Source organism: Numida meleagris, chromosome 5 (genome assembly GCF_002078875.1).
Source record: "Numida meleagris isolate 19003 breed g44 Domestic line chromosome 5, NumMel1.0, whole genome shotgun sequence".
NCBI lineage: Eukaryota > Metazoa > Chordata > Aves > Galliformes > Numididae > Numida > Numida meleagris.
The window spans coordinates 23,007,466-23,019,820 of NC_034413.1; the positions used below are offsets into that span (position 1 = coordinate 23,007,466).

Genomic DNA, 12,355 nt, shown 5'->3' on the forward strand with positions numbered 1-12,355 from the left:
ACTTCTGATGGAAAAGGAAACAGAGTTTATATTGCCCCTTGTTAGGTAGCCCTGTTGCTCAAGATTTAAGCAGAAGATGGTGAAGAAATAGGCCTGGAAAGAATGATTCTCCTGCCTCTCTGGCATGCAGCTCTGTCACTGGCCTAAGTTCTGCTGGGGGGGATTTTGAAGAAAATAATAACCCAGAGCTTACACGCAACATTATACTTGAGTAGGTGCTAGTTCTCTTATGCCTTCAGTAAATAGTCATGAAGGAGGTATAAGGAAATATTCAGTTGTTAAATTCACTATCAGGAAATTGATCTATTTTCTACTTTCCCCTAGTTAAAGCAAATTCACATTCAAAGAGAGTGCATATGGTGTAAGGTGAAAATGCATTTCAAGTTCCTGATTCTAGTGTGAACCAGATATTGTTCAACAGGAAAGTGAAAGATGGGTGGATATGTTTTGCCTTTTAAAAAATTGTTTGTTTGTTTGCTCATTTGTGTTTTGGTGGATTTTTTTTTTGGGGGGGGGGGGTGAGGTGTCGGTAGTTTTTTTGTTTGTTTAAAAGATTTTATTTATGTATTTGCTTGTTTGTTTCTGTTTTAAACTGCAATCTGATGTTAGGGGGAAATTGCATTTAGGTCTCAATCTGATTTTCTGCATGGACCCGATGTTGATGTGGTGACAAACAACATTCACTTGACATATGAACTTATTTTTGTCTTATGTTTACGGTAACAGCACAAAATTGGAGAGCTCTAGAGGGTTTCACTGAGAAGTGTTTAACCAAATATTGTTGTTATTCGTGTGAAAAATACAAATTGGCTTGGAATCCTGAGTAGCTATTCTTGAGTAGAGTTGGTCCAAGGTGAATTGTGTGTCTGTGTGGGTGGTATGCTATATATCTTAGGCCTACCTTTCTCGTTTTTACACCTGTAGTTTACACTAAATGGATCCCAGACCTATTCCATAGAAAATGTATAAATGTCTCCCTTGAGAATGATATTTAGGATAGGTGTTGCCAAAATGCAGATGACTCTTACAGAACCTTTGTAGTATATCCTGATTATGCCTTTGAGGAAAGCCTCATTGGAAATGAAACGTCTCTAGATAGCTGGGGGATTCCTCGTGTTTATGCTACTGTTAAGGCACGTGACCCTACAAATTAATGATACTTCCACGTCTTTGGCATTAGGTTTTGGTTATTTCCAGGGGCAAAATTACATAGGAAGAGACAGACACAGGTGGCAGTTTTCATGTACAATATTTCATTAGGATAACATGGACAGCAGATAAACATCAATGAAACATTTTTTTAATGATTTTGCAGAACACCTGTTACTTCAAAACACTCTTTAATACAGCCTCACCATACTCACTGTAAAATACTTTTTCCTTATATCTAACCTACATCTACCATCTTTGAGTTTGAAACCATTTCCCCGTGTTCTGTCCACCCTCAGGTCTTTTTTGGCAAGGCTGTGCTCAGTCCTTACTGTGAGATACTTTTCTACTCAGATTGCAAAATCATTTCAGAATGGTTCCAAAGAATGTTTATCAATCAGGTGATAGGCGCTTTAGATATATAAATATATATATAAAAAAAAACCCAAAGTAGTGTTCTATCATTTACACATCTAAAAATCATAAATAATCCTGCTGAGTGCAAACACACTGAGAAAATGACAGTTGCACTTTTGTGATTTCAACAGAAATTATGTTTTACAATTAGGCTGGAATCATTTCTAACTACAATTGTGAACACAATGTTTTCCTGACTTTCGAAAATGTAACTGTAATCTCAAATTCTTTGATCATTGATATTTTTCACCTTATTGTGTGGCTCAAAAATGTGACTGTTCTGTCTCTTAGATACAGAGATTTCTTGAGAGTTTTATTCTTTTTATTTATTTCTATTTGTGAACACTTTTGCCTGCCTAGGACTTCAAGAACCTAAAAAAAAATAAAAATAAAAAGCCCCTTGCACAGCCCAGATGTTACTGACTTGTGAATTCTGAAATTCCATGGGGAATCCTAAGCTTTTAAACAAGTGTCAATGTGGGCGATACATTGCTCTGCCTTCCAATGCTAGCCAAGCAGCTGGCATTTAGGCTGACAAAAGATATCACTTCTGATTTTGTGAAGTCTGCCAAGATTTAAACGTTTCTTTCAATCTGTCTCTGCCAGATCTCTTTCATGTTTTAGGCAGAGAAAACAGGCTCTGTAAAACCATCAGAACAATGGGGTGATTTTAAAATCTCCCCTGGGTTTAATAAAAGGTGGTAGTTTTGGTGAAATTTCTCTGATAGGCCTTTCTGTTAATGCTTATCTAGATAATGCATCTTCCAAATGTTCTGACCAGAGTGTTTGTGATATTTAGAAGACTTTGTTGTACAGCTCCACAGATGTTTTTTCTGCACCTTTTTTATTATGAGTTGGGGTTAGAATTTCACAGCTCTGTTCAAGGGTATTTTGAATTCTCTATGCAACTAGCTGTAGTCATACTAAATTCCCCAGGGGAACTGAGAGGGAGAGAATAGACTTTTAAAAGACAAGCTTGTTGAACTGAATGCAATTGTTACTGCCAAATGCCAGCTGAGTTACCATGGTTCAGCTGCTTCTTATCCTCTTTAATACAGTGTCTCATGAACATGTTTTCGAATGCCTGATGGTCAATGTGTTACAGAAGTTACCATCAAATGAAGCCATGTGCCAAAGTGCTCCAGATGCAAATGAAATATTTTTGTCTTTTTTTTTTTCACAATTGATTTGCATGTTTGACTTTGGTGGCAATTTAGAGGTTGCAGACATTTAGGACCCAGTATTGAAGTCAAAAACTAACTTCTAGTCCAAGTTGGTTCAAATTTGCTGCAAATTGGCTTTTTCCAATTGCTGATTTATCTGAGAAGAGCCAGGAGGGCCTTTTTTTTTTTTCTTTTCAGTGTAGCCTGAATTTAAGCTCCTATAGGTAATTCTGGTAGAATTAAAAGTCAAAGAAAAAGGAAGTAGGCAATTTTTTAATGAGCTTATATATTGTTTTAGTGAAAGATTTAGATTAGTGGACATCATCTCAGTGGAGAGTTCCTTTACAATTTTTTTCATATTAATATTTATTTCCTTATTTAAACTGTAATGAAATATTTCTTCTGATATATGTAAGCATTCTTTAAAAAAAATTGCTTTTCCTTCCAAGATCTTTCCTCTCCACTGGTCAAAAATATGTGACCCTTAAGGCAGACATCTGCCTTGCTACACAATTTGTGAGTTTGATTTCCTTTACTCAGGAAGCACTGCAAGTAGAGCTGCAGCTGAGTACTGCACGCTGTGGTCAGTGACCCAGGCAGCAGTGGCTGCACACACCATCTAGAGACTAGAAAAAGACATAGCCTTAACTGCTCTTGTCTTGTTACACAAAACACAGCCTAGCACTCTGCAGCTGCATTCAGCTAGCTGGTCACCTAGTCAGTATATCTATCTGATGTACAAATACATAGTCTTGGTATCCTCAGCTTGCGTTTTTGCTCTCGCCCTGTCCAGAACAAGTATTTCTTAGCTGGGTTCCATGTACGTGTTGTTCTTCAAACCCACCTCTTCCAACTTAGTTTGGTCCTGCTGACTTACAGTTATTGTTTTCATTCCTTCGACAAAATCAGCAATTTCTAGGCCAATATAGAGCCCTGCCAACGTTTTCATAACTTCCGAGCTCTCACATTTGTTTACAACTAAGTAGATGCAAGCCAAGAATCATAGTCAGTTGATGTTTTGGATGTATCATATGACTTGTGTTCTGCTGTATTTGCTCAGTAAGGCATTTGGAAGCACTTTCAGAGTACTGGTTGCATTTTAGTAAAGTGTGTCAAACAGACTTTACCTTTTGTTTCATGTACACTTACATGAACTGTAGTCTTCCCCATTTTTTGAGTGCAAAAGGAACTTAAGCAGGTATTACAGTGAAAAGCAGCACATACTAGGAAACCATTGGAAAGTACTGTATGCATGTATATATAAGCTTCCTATCAACAGGAAATAAAGCAAAACTTCCAACAGAGTAATGAAGTTTGACTCCAAAACACTTTTTTAACATTTCCATTACCCATATTTGACTTATGTGGCTGGTTAACTCTAGGAGTCACTGACAGTATCTGTTATACTAAAAACCTGTAAATCTGATCTGATTTGCTTTATGTTTATCACAGTTGTAGAGACATAATTTTCAGAAACATAGTTTAAATCTTAGCACATCAGATAATTTGTGCAAAAGAATGAAGAACACTTCTGTTGGTAGATATAGACCCACTTATGGGGCTGCAATAGAGCTGTGAGAGCTTTGAAAATTCCCATCTTTATTTAAGCTCTTGGAAGTTTTGAAGAGTGATCTGATTTCCAGCTGTTTCAACTTGTCATCAGATCACAACTTCATTTCCAACTCTGTGGGCTTTCATGTACCCAGAGGGCATCCCAAACAATCAGCCATCCCTATAGTTCTGTTCAGTATTCTTCCGATACGTTCTCTGCACTAGGCTGTTGCCATCTCTGCAGCAGTATGTATCTGTGCAGGTGCTATATAACACAGCTTCACTGGCTTCACTTTTTGCTGCCTCAAGATGAAGACGTAATGATCTACCAAAACTGTGCAAAACTTAGACTGCTCAGGAAAGATTTGGTGACTTTTTTGGAAAAAAAGCTGGAATTATCTGTGAGTGTTTGCAGAGAAAGAATTCTTGTTTGTACTTTCCAGTTCACAGTTAAGGGAATTCTCTTACCTTATGCATATCTTTTTTTCATTATATATGTATTGAACAAATGCTCATTTCAAGCTTTGGCCATCTTGCTGCAAACTGAAATTCCCTGATGAAATGTGCCTTTTCTGTTTATTCGTGCAAATATCCACAGTGATAAAATGCCCTCCATGGCAAATATTTGAATAGTGATGCTTCTCCTCCCCCCCCCCCTCAAAAAAAAAAGCCAAACAAAAAACCAAAACACTACAGCAACAAGAAATTACTTTTCAGTGCGTGTTTTTTGCTTAAAAAGAAAAAAGCTCGAGAGACTGGCACCCATAATGTACCATATTAGAAATGAACTTAGCTTTTACAATAATAATGTTTGCTGTCTTGCTATGTTCTGTAAAATGGTTCTTCCAAAGAACTGGCTTACAATTGTGTCTGTTCCCCCATCCCCTGTTGTCAAAATGATAACATGAAATACAGCTGAATGACCTGATTTCTTAGGACAAGCTGACCTGCTTCATTGTTCAATCTTTAGCAATAAGCTTCAAGTGCCAGTCCTCTGGGGATCTCTTTGGAAATATGTAGAAACCATATTCTGTGGATGCGGCCAATGTAAGGAGTGGAAACATCACTGAAACTCCAGTGTTATTAATTTAATACAAAGAATAAAAGGTTTCAGAGCTTTACAATATTCTTCATTATATTCAGTATAGGAAGGAAACTTCGCATTTATGAAAAAATTAAACTAGGCCAGATCTTCTGATGATATCGACTGCCTACTAGCTTATCATTTTGGCTCTGTGACATTTCTGATATAAATTTAAAAAAAAAAAAAAAGGAAAAAAAAAACCCAACAGAAATAGTTTAGTAATGACCTGAAAGCTCAAAATTGAAGATAATTTCATTTGTAGAAGTCTATGCCTCAATAAATAAAGAAAAAATAATAATTATTTACAATAAATTTCATTTACTCAGTGGGTAACTGCATTTTAAAGATTCAGTGGTATAAAGTGAATGCAGTATTCACTTTCAGAAGATGAATTTTATATAGGAAAATTTTGGACATTATCCTTGATTATAAGGGACTGAAAAGACACTAGAGAAATAATCATGAGAGTTTAAATGTGCTCTCAAATTGTTTACTTTAAATCTTTTCATCATTTTTTCCATCTTGATAGTCTAGGTTCTGCTATGTGAATATTCCTTATGCTGTCATCTTTCATAGAATCATACAGCAGCTTGATTTGGAAGGGGCCTTAAAGATCATTGAGCTTCAGTCCTCTGCCATGGGCAGGGTTGACCCAACTAGATAGCACTACTGGAAAACAAAATCAGCAATTTGTTGCCCACATGCTTCCCTCGGCCACCTGTATTGGCATGCTAGTAATATCTGGAATTGTTAGAGACGAACATGTATGACAGTACCCATGATTCTTTGAAGAACATGTTGAATATATGCTCAGTAAGGGCTATTCATGGCAGGGGTTCGGGAATCAGAAGTAGTGTTTAAAACCAGCAAGTGATCTTCTGATTTCATGTGCTTCCTCTATTCAAATTCTTCTTACATCTGTTGCCTTGCAGAACTTGGCTCACTCTCTCTAAGGAACACCTCTGACTTAATCATCTCAAATCTTTGTTTAAATTTAGTTTTTGCTCTCAAAAATGAAAATGGTGTGCATATTGTACTATACAGTGAAATTAGATCATGGCTGTAAGTCACAAACATAAGATTATTGTTTCAATATATATTTATAATAAGCTGCAGAGTTCAACATCAGGCAAACCACTTTGAGTCAATGAGCTTTGTTAATATTGTTTGAATTTTTGCTCGTGTAAATATCCTCAGTCTGTTTTGTGAACTTAGAGGCACAAGCAGCCCTTACACACAGAGCTAGATGAACTCATTTGGAAGGAGAAAAACCAACCCAGAAATTTCCTTCAACTTTTTTTTTTTCAGTAAAGGGCTGAAATACAAATGATCAGAACTACACATATTCTTTACTTTTCTTTGATTATATAATCATGTCGCTTCTGGAAAGCTGGGACAACGTTAGCAGGATATTGGTCATGGATGTGTTTTGACCAAATATTTTGCATTCTTTGGTCAGTTCTAATCCTGGACTCTTGACGTTCCTATTGAAATGTGTACCTGCTAGTCACTTCTGAAGGCCAGCTGTATTGACATGTTAGCCATAGTGGTGCCACAGTTTGCAACATTCCAATTTGAAAAGTCCTATCGTTTTTTCAGCCTTTTGGTGAGATACATGAGCAAGTTTGAACTAAGTTGTGGTATGTTTCATGGTAGCTAGCAATGCTGGTAGCTGTACCAACTGCTTGCTGGCCCTGCAGCAGTTGCAGCCCAACGCCTCACCAAGCCTGGAGCCTGTAGTGGTACTGCAAGGCTCCTTCAGGAGACTGATTCCCCTCTTACACGTATGTGTTTTACATGTTTTACTATTAGCTGAAAAGTTCAAGTACTTGCACTGGATGTCAATTCATTAAATGTAAAGTTACATCCAGACAATTAGTAAGCAACAAAGGTAAAACTGGTAATCTGGCTAGCAGAACCTAAATCGTTCCTAGCCTAGCCTAGATTAAGCTGTTACAATAAAAACCAATTGATGACACTCACTTAACAACTTTCAGCATAATATCTACCTGCACCTTGCACTATATCCATTCCTCTTAAAGTAGCTTTAAATATAGATATAATAAGGATTTCTGTCCTTGATAGACAAACCAGAAATGGGTGTAAAGTGGGTTTCAGATTGCCTGGGAATGAAGAAGAATGCAGAACGTGAAGCAGTGGGAGTGGAACAGGGGGCAGAGAAATGCAAGTTATTGGTGCAGCTCCTGAGCTAACTGCAGCATACGATGTTGGTCTGAAAGTGGGGATAGAGAAAGAGGTGTACAGAAAACAGAACTTGTCTTTGTGATGGGACAAATTGCTAATGCATTTCTCAATTAGTTCTGTATTTGAAGTGCAGAGTAACGGTATCTGTACGTATTTTGAAACACAGGTGAAGTACAGATCCTGATCCCAAGTAGAAAATAAAGTTTTCATGGGAGTGCTTGCAAAATTAAGATTGCTACCTGAGTGGAAAAGCTTTAATAAAACAAAAATAATGTTATATCATGAAAGCAGATATCCTACTTTCAGCAGGACTGTGTTCTGTATGGGTAAATATCAAATTTGACTCTCTCTCAGAATTAAGATGGTGTAATTCTATGGATTCGTAGTATCTAGAGGCTTTCTTTATTACTCAGAGTTCTGTCTAAAAATACGAAAGTCTTTAATTTACTGTATAGCTAAATTCCTAGATTTTTAATTCTTTCTTTACTTCTAATACTTGTTCACATCTTTTTTGAAGTTTTTTTTCTTTCAAAGTAAGCCTGCATGAAGCTATGCACTCCAAGATGTTAACCCCATTTTTTGAAGTACTACCAGTCTACTAAATTCAGCAAATGACTGAGTTTCCCATCTAGGAGTTATGTCAATCAACTTGAAATGCATATTTCAAATTAGTAAATGAATGCAAATTCATTCACTGCCAGATGATGTTTCTTGTCAGATTAACTTGTACACCTCCCCAGCTGCAGTGATTCGTGGTAGTTGCGTCTCTCATACTTTCTTTATTTTGTTATTAGCTCTTCTCCTGGTTCTGTAACATGCGTAAGATATCAATCTTTTGATATCTGAGTTCTGTACCTAGGTAATAAGTGAAGAAAATGTTGAATTCAGTGCATTTTCAAATAGATAATGATAGAAGCACTGCTCTGACTACTTTCTCTGTTTTAAAACATTACTTGGTGGCAAAATTGACAGATTGCTCTAATCTGAATGAGCCTGTAAGCAAATATTCGTCTTTAATCTTGCTAAGCAAGAACTGTTTTTCCAGGCTGAAGATGATGAGCACTTCAACCATTCAAGCTCCCACAGAAGAACTTCCAGTGCACACCAAGTTGTAATGAAGTTTTATGAAATTCTTAATGAAATCACGATGACAGAAGTAATAATGAGAGTATAATAATGTTTTCCAAATGAATTTAGTATAGATTGCTTTGTATCTTCCTATATATTTCTAAAACTTGCTTCTGAGCCCCATACTGTAACTTTTCCTTTATCATTTATCTAGATAAATATTTCATATAAGCAGGACAGTTTTAATCTGTTTTATCGTACTTCGAATATATATATTGAAAATTTAATGTAGCTGAGATCCACTTCAAATTGCTTGCTATCCAATGTAACAATTAGGTGCAACATCCTGTAAGCAGAGATGAGTGAATAGGTCATTCAGTATCAATCACTTGTGTTTTAAAGGAAACGTGTAACATTGAGTTAGAAAATCACTCCTTTTTAATGCATCTCCTTGACCCACCAGGTCATGTGATTTAATATTTTTCTTACATGATTGTCTGTGTGAACTAATTAATTACTGAATTGTTATGTGAGTTTTGTCTTTTATTTTTTTTTCTTCATTTTACATGTTCTAGATTCTGTGAGGGTGGTAATGCAACAGCATTAACCAAAACAGTAAGACATTGTATCTATTAGAGGTGGCCAATATCTTACACACTCAAAGCATACTGTATAGAAATAAAACAAACAAAAAAAACCCCACAATACTTCTAAAAAAATTAATTGAGAATTTCAGAAGTTTTTGTGTTGTACTTTCTACAGTCTTATCATTCAGTACTGCTCACATCTGCATAAGTCAATTATTTGTACAGAAAGGCTTTATTTCTTAATTTATGAAGTACCCAACTGAAAATTGATACTAATGAATTGCATTAAACTACCATACCTTTGCAAAGCATTTTCAGTGGAAGAATCACTTCTATTCTGTGTCATTTTTTAATACCTAGCATGATGGAATTATTCTCACAGCTCTCAGATCTGAAATTTCCTTCTTTGCTGACATCTGGCACCTCCCACTACATCCACATTTTAGCCATTTTAGCCCTTAATTATTTCTCCTCATGTCACCACCTCCTCCCACTTTTTTCCTGCTGGTCCTTATGTGCTCAGTTTTCTTTCGTTTTTGTATATTCTTAGACCCCATGACCTTCTCACCCTCCACCCATACATACATGGGACCCAGCAGTTGTTCAGATGGGGGGAAAGAAATCACAGGCCGAGTGTTGTGCCATCACTGCCTGCCCAACTCCAGCTGATGGGTTGGGTGTTCTTCCAGTTCAAGCTGTCAGCTTGCATTGCCACCAGCCAATGCTGAGAGATTGAAAGCCAGATGTGGCACATCTTTTAGTCTCACTGTGCCACTACTATGTGCAGAAACTTTGGGCATTCCACTAGTAGGAGTGTCTCTTGAGGTATCCATTGTCTGCAACATACATTAAGTTAATGAAAATTACATCTGCAACACAAGATTCTGAATCTGGGTTAAAATTATAACATATGAGGGTTTCTCCAAAAGCAATGTCTCCTATCTTATTATGTTGGCCCACGGCATCATAGACGGATGCTGGTGGTATGGCAGTAGAGGCTGAACATCCCCACGAATATCCCGTGACATTTTATTGTCATGTGACAGATGGCAGTAGAGGAGCAGTCTGAAAAATGGTGTCTGACATGGAAGCGTGTATGATGCAAAGGTGTGGAACAGAATTCCTTCATATGGAATAAATGACACCTGTTGACATGCATCAACACAGTTTATGAGCGCAGCATGCAGGATATTGTTCATAACTGGCAAAAATGCATAGCAAATGGTGGTGACTACACTGAAAAATAATGTTTTGTAGCTGAGAATTTGCTCTATCAAGTAGTGTTAGTGTGCTCTTCATATCTATTGTAATTTCCATGGAAATTAATAAGAGGCATTACATTCAGAGTGACCTGCATAGATCTCCTGCGCTTCTGCTTCTATTCTTTCTCCTGCCTTTCTACCAAAAGGCTTTTTCTGGTGGTATTTTAGGAATTTCCATGCTTGTCATTTCAAGGAAAGGTAAAAGGAAACAATCATTTGCAGATAGTTTTTAAGCCACAGAATACTTTTCATAGAAGCTTGGCTTTGAACATGATGCTTCCAAATAAAGTGGTAGGGTATGTTTCAAAGAAATATAAACCACGCTCTTGACTCATTTGTAGCACTTTCTTCTTGATGAGCTGACTGCAGCATGCTGCATTCCTTCACAGACAACATTCTCCAAACAATTCATTTTCAGATCGTTACTTTAAGTGAAAAAAGCAATGTTGTTCCAGTAGGAATAAACGTGCCAAAATATTTAAGCACCATTAGAATGAAAGAATGATCTGAATGTGTTTAAATGCAGATTAATTTTTATAATGAAGGCTCGCAGGATACAGGCCTTTCATTTGTACCACTTAGCTTTGAACAAATATAACATCAGTTAAGATAGAAGTGCTGAACTGTCACTGTAAGTCACATCACAGTGATCTATCTATGCTTAGTTTAGAATACAAAATTGTTGCATTTAGTGTTAGAGCCCAAATTATACATAGTTGCTGGTGGTTTTTTTGGTGGTGATGGCTGTTTGTTTGTTTATTCTTTTTACAAATGTTCAAATTCAAAAGGTGAATATCCATAATTTGATTTTCAGAGGTTGGTTTCAGGATACTGTATCCCTCTCTTAACCTCTTCTGTACCCAAGCTATGAATATTTAGGGAATTGCCATTTAAAGGTGAGTTCTTCTTTGTATTGTTACAGAACAATATGTTCCAGCTGTTTTCATACAAGAAACCTGTCCCCCTATTTGGATAACCTTTGCAAAAAGAAAATTGAAAGTGGCATTAAAAACAGTGTGCCATTATCCTGCTAATTTAATTGTTTTTTGACAGTACACAGAGCCACTGTAAAATAATCTTTGGTGTGTCTCTGCAGTACTTGTCTACTGGTGAGAGTTTAGAGAAGTTTTGATGTGTTTTAAAAAAAAAAAGCACAACTTTTGTTGTTATTTTAACCAGGATTTTTTCAATATCTACAGCTACATAAGTACAACCACTTATTTCTTGGGGTAGTGTAGGTTGGGGTAGTGTAGATCCTGCTTTGAGCTAAAAGGCCATTGCTGATTTTTGAAAATAAAGAGAAGGTAATCACTTGATCAAATAGGAAGTAGTCTGATGAAGCACTGTCTTGTCCTAGACAACCATACTCCAGTTGATCTAACATTAGGCCAGCTGTTAATAATTTTACAAGCAGAGCGTGAAATAGCAGCTTGATACCTGACTAAGGGGGAGCTACAACATTGTACAAGAACATTTAAATGTACTACCCTTAGTGAGCAGACATTAATGCTATTTCAAGGAGTGTCAGTGAAGAGTCTTTGATATTGTGATTGGAATACTTGCTATTACATCCATAGTGACAGCTCCAATTGACAGGATTAAAAAGGCAAAATTAAAAAAGGAATTATTTCATGCCCTCAAGTGCAGATAAGAACAGTTACATCTCTGCTACGTGTCTTGGCTTGACAGTGGATTTTTTTTCTTGAGGCTTTTCATATTCTGCACAATTCTTAAATTCTCTGTGTCATTTCACTTAGCCTCTTTTCATATTCTTTCCTTTCCTGCCACATCTTTTTATTCACCTTACCCTCCCCCCAAACCTCCATTCTTTGTAAGTTACGTTATTTGTGATTTTAACATCTTTTACCT

General features: G+C 36.6%; 1 long non-coding RNA gene across 2 annotated transcripts in view; it reads left to right on the forward strand.

Annotated features, from left to right (window-relative positions):
- LOC110400546 overlaps positions 1 to 12,355 on the forward strand; it is a 45,059-nt gene that overhangs the window by 16,614 nt on the left and 16,090 nt on the right. The window contains exon 3 of one of the 2 annotated variants that reach the window (XR_002439928.1): positions 8,615 to 9,504. The exons of the other annotated variant lie outside the window; for it this stretch is intronic. This is a non-coding gene — a long non-coding RNA (uncharacterized LOC110400546). Of the gene's footprint in view, positions 1 to 8,614; positions 9,505 to 12,355 lie in introns of those variants that run through there. 2 annotated transcript variants of the gene reach the window in all.